Genomic DNA, 6,000 nt, shown 5'->3' on the forward strand with positions numbered 1-6,000 from the left:
CAATTTAATGTTAAAACTGGGATTCTTCCAAATCACAAATTATGGCCTAGTATCAATTAAAGAAAAGGCAATCGTTGATTTTTTTTGAAGTTGATATGCAATGATGTAATGAAGCTAGACAAGGGGTCGTTACGAAAGGTTCGTAAACTGGGCAAAACTGACCTCTATAAATTGCAACATGTTGAGGGTCATAACGTGAATGACGGCATACTCCTATTATGGTTTCATATGTTATGCTCTCATGAGCACAAACATGGTCATACTTGCATTCTATGCATATATAAGTAATTTCGCCAGAACCTAACAAAATATCTTGCAAAAAAACAACAGATTCATAGTGTAGAAGACCATGAGGCACTGATTTTCTTGTGGTGTTTTTTTGTGCACGCTAACAAAAGCACGGGCCAGCACAAATTGTCATTACTGAAGTTGCGTAGCGAAATTGCTGAGATAAGCACCCATTCCGTCAGAATACTTCGCCGTAATCTTTTGGACAGTTATTATTCGTATTGTAACGAGGCGCTCTCGCAGATGCTATTTCACCATATTTTATGCTCTAGAAGTACAAAGAAGCGCCGCGTGCACACAGTTTTTTTTTATTTTACTGCGTATACGCCACATTTACTGCCACAACCACAGCCATATGGTGCCACATCTTGCTAACCACTTTAGCATGGAAAACGCTTGCGTGAATGTCAGCATTGTTGCTCGCTTTGTCGGTTGCACGGTGGATACAGCTTTGTGTAACGACGCGAATCAGCACATGCAAGAACGTTTACGAAATGTTAACAATATCAATGCAGCTGTTAGCTGTATCTTTCACAAAAGCGTGAAGCCCCGCTCACTGCCGGTGTTTTCGTCCCGCACTAGCCTAGGAGCCATTAACGAACAACCTAATTAAGAATAAGATGTGCTGTTTAGCTTTCTTTTTTTATTTTACTCACATTTTACAACTTATTTGCACAATTTGTGCAGCGTCGTTTAGTAAAGCCGTTCATCTTAGATTGTTTTATTTGATTGATATGCGAAAATTAACGTCACAAAACCACCGTAAGATCACGAGAGACGCCGTAGTTGAGGCCTCCGAAAATTTCGACAAAGTGGGGTTCTTTAACGTGCACCCAAATCTGAGCCTACGGACCTACAGCATATTCGCCTCCATCGAAAACGCAGCGGCCGCAGCCGGGATTTGAACCCGCGACCTGCGGGTCAGCAGCCGAGTACCTTAGCCACTAGAAGACCGCGACGGGGCACAGTTCATCTTAGAAACTTCATGCCCGTAAGCAACAAAAGTAGTCGATGATTACTATTCGTCATCCCGTTTTGGCGATTGTTTAGAAACTCAGCGACAGTTATTTTTGTTTGCAAAAGCGTGCAAACAAAAACTAGAAGCACAAATACCCTTTCCTTTATGAAACATGCGACGTCAAAAAAAAATTCGCGCTGTTGTAAGGTCCACGAAATGTTCTGGAAGAACACGACTTGTTGCTGTAAATGTTATTTATTTGTGCGGCCGTGTGAAATTTCCGAAATCTAATCAACACCGGTGTAGCGAAGAGTGTTCGAATTACCTTGAACAACCTGTCAACTAAATTATTGCTTTCGAGTGACAGAAGTGGTGAAAAAACGCTGAAGCGTACAGATAAATTGCAGCGTGATGCTTTATTTTAACACGAAAACGTTACTGTCTGAAGCGCAATGCTGTAGAAAAAAAAAGACTCAAACGAGAACAGGTCCTTGGTAAAGCGAAGATTTTTCTCATTCATTTGCACTATCGTTCACGTCACTTTTTCCTCATCAATCAGCACCTACGAACTACCAACGATTGGCTCAAGATTAGTATCTTATGGGTGCGTTGCCACATCGACAAAGATCCAGTGAAAACCGAACACAATACAATTCCTACCACTGGAACAGCATTCTATGTCATGCCACAGTGAAATCCTTCACTTGAAGGTCCTACGTTCCACTCGTGAAGCGATATCCTAATAGCGTGACCAGCGCGTTCGAAGAGAGCACCTGTAGAACGCTCCCGTGACGCGGTTTGCGCCCGAAAAAAAAACAAAAAAACTTGACGATAAAAACTTACCGTGCTCCGCGAAAATGAAGCCCGAGGCTCAGTTTTGCACCCTCAGAAGGCCGCCGCTCGTAAGCTGGAGCCGCGTCTTTTCGAGTTGCTTCCGCTGATACGTCTTCGTGAAGACTCTCCACAGCTTCGGCTCGTAATCGGGTCCCGAAGAAAAGCAAGTGCACAGTTTCTTTTTTTTTTTCCTCGGTGAGTTTTTCACGGCTGGCAACGACTGTTCGGCGCGCACGTCTTGTCACATCGTTCCGGGTCACGCAGGGAAACGCTCTCGAGCAAAGCTCAGAAGCTCGCGCAACGAAATGCGGCCTCGTCTAAGCCACGCCTTTCGTAGCTGCGATGCTAGCGGCGCGCAAGGGACGATGCTTTCAATGCCGTCCGGTGCCGGAATAGCGTCGAGACTCGCGATAATCCAGGCAGCAGATCTGAATCGCGAGCTGTCTGAACGCGGTTCACGACGATCACTGATCCTTATCAGTTCTGCTCGCAAGGAGTGGTGAAAGTTCGTCCGTGACAACACAAACAGGTTGTCCGTAGCACTCGCTCGCCGCTGGTCAGCCGAAGCAGAAGAACGCCGTCGATGCACTGAGGTCCAGTTCAAGTCTGAGCACGCTACGTAGATAAGCGCAGGATTTTTCGAACAGTGAAAATAACCATGAAGTAAGGACACCACAGTACGTAACGTGTGACAAAATGGCTCAATTTCGAGTGGTGGAGATCGGCAATTGTTCTTGCGAGAAAAGAATGAAACGTATCCTTCCTTATTTAAAACGTGCCGCTTAGAGAACAGAATAGAGACAGTCAAGATAATGCCCTATTAGAAACTGATGCAATTGCAAATAAAGCACTTCTATTTGTTTAGAACTTGTAATAAAGAACAAACATTCTGGCCGCTTATTTGACAAAGGAGTAAAATATATGTGCCTATGATATACAGATCTCTCAATATGTGCTCGCCAAGTCACAGGGAGCCTGTGATGTGCTCTTTAGACGCAGTGGGTCTTCGTGAAAGGGGAACAAGTTGAGCTCCTGATGCTCGTCCGACGACTTCCACCAAACTGTTCTCCGAGTCCCAGGGACGATACACGCAAAGGCCTGCACAAAGAAAATATTATGGGGCCACGCACTTGTGCCCTGCCGAGTGCCGCCGCTGCCGCCTGCCACAGCAAGAAAAGTTGCTCAAAAGCGAATAAAACTTAGCGACAAGCGCTAAAGTCGGAACCACAGCACAGCACAGACGGGCTTAAACTCGCCGACAGCGTCAAGTCACTAAAATGTCCTTCCTCTTTCTTTCTCTCCGTCCGCGTTCGGGACCGGCGCCCGGCGATGAGAGAATCCTGGCACCAGTCGTCGAAATCGGCGTCGAGTGGGGAAAGGGGGGCAGTGGTGTAGCGCCACGCCGCCGCTCACAGGGCGCGCAGCCGCGACCAGGCTGCTTGCACTGGCGCTGGGCTCCGGCGACTGGGGGCCCGGACCGATCCGAGCCCCGGTCGGTGGCGGTGGGCCTGGCTCCTCCTCCACTCCATCCCGTCGCCTCTCCCCATTTCTCTCAAAAACCCTCCTCCCTTTTGTTCCCTTCACGTTCTTCCCTTCTCTTCGCTTAAACATTTCCTCCTCACAAAGCTATCCCGCAACTAGTCTTCCCTCCCGAAGGCCTCTTCCTCCTCTCTAGGCCAATAGTTGCCGCCGCTGGACGAAGTGTCTCTTCACTCTTCCCACCCATAGTTCGCTTTGCTCCCCGTTTTCTCCCTTCTTCATCGCTGCATCCCGAGCGCGAGTTTTCCCATCTCGAATTGCATTGTTTTCCCCTCGTTTTATTTCTCTGCTTGTAACTACTGCAGCTGAAGCTCCTTTTCTACACAATCGCTTTCTGCTTCCTCAGAGTGGTGAAGAAAGAGAATGTGGCTTTCTGAGTTGGAGAGCAAGATGGGTGTTGCGTGGTTCTTCTCTAAAAAGAGTAGAAAAAGGAAGTGTAAAAGACGGAACAGACGCTAGCAATGGGAGTCATGCCTCAAGGCAGCTGTTCCGGCCCTATGATGTGCCGCGGTCTTTGAGCTTGTGGCCCCTCTTTGGCTATCGTATCCATTATGTGCCATTATGCCCCTTACTGCATCCACTTCATGGTGGCAAGGAGCTACAGCGCCATCGAGTGCTGCCCGCCACAAATTGTCCTTGCAAGGCCAGCGCAAGGGTCGGCCCTCGTCTTTCTCTTGCGTCCCTTATAGCGGGTATGCACACCATTGTTATAGGGTAGCTGCTTGAGTGGTTGGCACTGAATTCTTAAAGCAAAAAGCTTTCTCTGTGCGTCGAACTTTTCATACAAAAAATTTAGATAAAGGTCAGGCGCACACTTACAATTACTTTTTCGCACAGATGGCGGGAATATATGTACACATTCCGGTGGACGAGGAGATGAGGCAGCAATAGGAAAGAGGAAGTGATGGCGAATGTGAAAAAAAGCAGCTTATTTATATGTCAAACTTGCCTTTCACATCGATATATATATGTATTAATTGTGTATTAACTTGACAGATGGGGCACACATACACCCTGATCCTACCTTAGGAATAAAAAAATAGCTTTATATATTTCGCGCGCTGCCTTGTTGCTATATCTTGCCATTACTTGGCAATCACTAAACAAAACATGGGAGTTCCCTCCCATTTGGTGCAGTAACTTAAACCTTATTCCTGTGACTTATACCAGTATAGCTATGAAAACTGGATAAACGTTGCATTTCAATCAAGAAACTTAGTGTCGCGTGACCTGCTTCCCAGACCTAAACTAAGGACGGCTTTTTCGCATGTGCAACAACTGCCAACTGCGGTAGGAGCTCACTGTAGTTGACTCTGGTTAACTGAGGTCCATCGTAAGACTGGCGAGACCACGTAACTGGGGTAATATTCTTAGCTGTTTACCATACCATACCAAACTGTCTTCCTCTCACGCCTCGCCCAACAGACTGTGCCTCACACAACTCCCAAGTACACCTCAGGGAAAGATCGCGTGTACTATTGCTGGTTATTTTGTTTTAATATTAAAGTGGCCCCTCGTGGGATAGCCTGAAGTATCTTGTGATTCGTCCCGAGCCACTTTGGTCTTAGTTAGGAGCTTTCCTCTTTCAAGCCGCAGGAATCTTGGATATTAAATAAGAGATTCGAGGGGTCGAGAACCATGCAAAGTTTATTAAAATGTAAAATGGCAGTCGTATAACTGAAAGAAATATTTGACAGAGAGAGCAAAATGGCTTTATTGATCTTTGAATAGATAAAGGGAGCGTAGGAGAGTGAGCAACAAGCCCTGTGTCCCTAGAACATTTCCAGCGACATGTCAGACACGCTGCGCCACGGTTCTGAGGACCTCTTAAGGCCCATCGTTGACAGAATTGCTGTCCAGCTCTTCGTGACGTTCAAGATAAAGAAGAGCTGGTGATGTAAAGGAAAAGTTTGTAGGAAGAGGGGCAGAGTTCACCAAAGAACAAAGACGTGTACAGCCAGGTCTTTCGCTCAATCTCCTAGATGACACTAAGCAAAAGAAAGTGAACCTTGGCAGGTCCCGCAACCAAAAGAACAGATAACAGGAAGGACAGATAACAGGAAGAGAGGTAGAAGAAGCGACAAAAAGAAAGCCATAGAAAAAATTGGCCCCACATATGCATGTTTTACTGGAAATGTCATCGAAAAACAATAGCTTTGCGTGTGGAGAGAGCGAACAAAACGTTCATTTTATGTTCTGTGCGAGAAAATCAGTGAATTGTATTTTGGAAGCGCTGCGTTAGAGAGTCTTGGTTCGTGCAGCGAAGGCAAACGAGCGCATCGAGGCACCTTAGACACGAGCGTCATCTGGCAGTTATCTTCAAAAACGAAGGAGGGCGTGCGCGCCCGCGGAGAAAGATGCACGCCTGTCTTGGAGGCGAT

The 6,000-nt window shown here is 46.6% G+C and overlaps 1 protein-coding gene across 1 annotated transcript in view; it reads right to left on the reverse strand.

Annotated features, from left to right (window-relative positions):
- Positions 1-2,398, reverse strand: part of Octalpha2R (alpha2-adrenergic-like octopamine receptor) — a 707,334-nt gene extending 704,936 nt beyond the window's left edge. Inside the window, exon 1 of the mRNA XM_075887215.1 lies at positions 2,090-2,398. The gene's annotated coding sequence lies outside the window, so the exon portion shown is untranslated. The remainder of the gene's footprint in view (positions 1-2,089) is intronic.
- Between the last annotated feature and the right edge of the window lie 3,602 nt (positions 2,399-6,000).

Source organism: Rhipicephalus microplus, chromosome 2 (genome assembly GCF_043290135.1).
Source record: "Rhipicephalus microplus isolate Deutch F79 chromosome 2, USDA_Rmic, whole genome shotgun sequence".
Taxonomy (NCBI): Eukaryota; Metazoa; Arthropoda; class Arachnida; order Ixodida; family Ixodidae; genus Rhipicephalus; species Rhipicephalus microplus.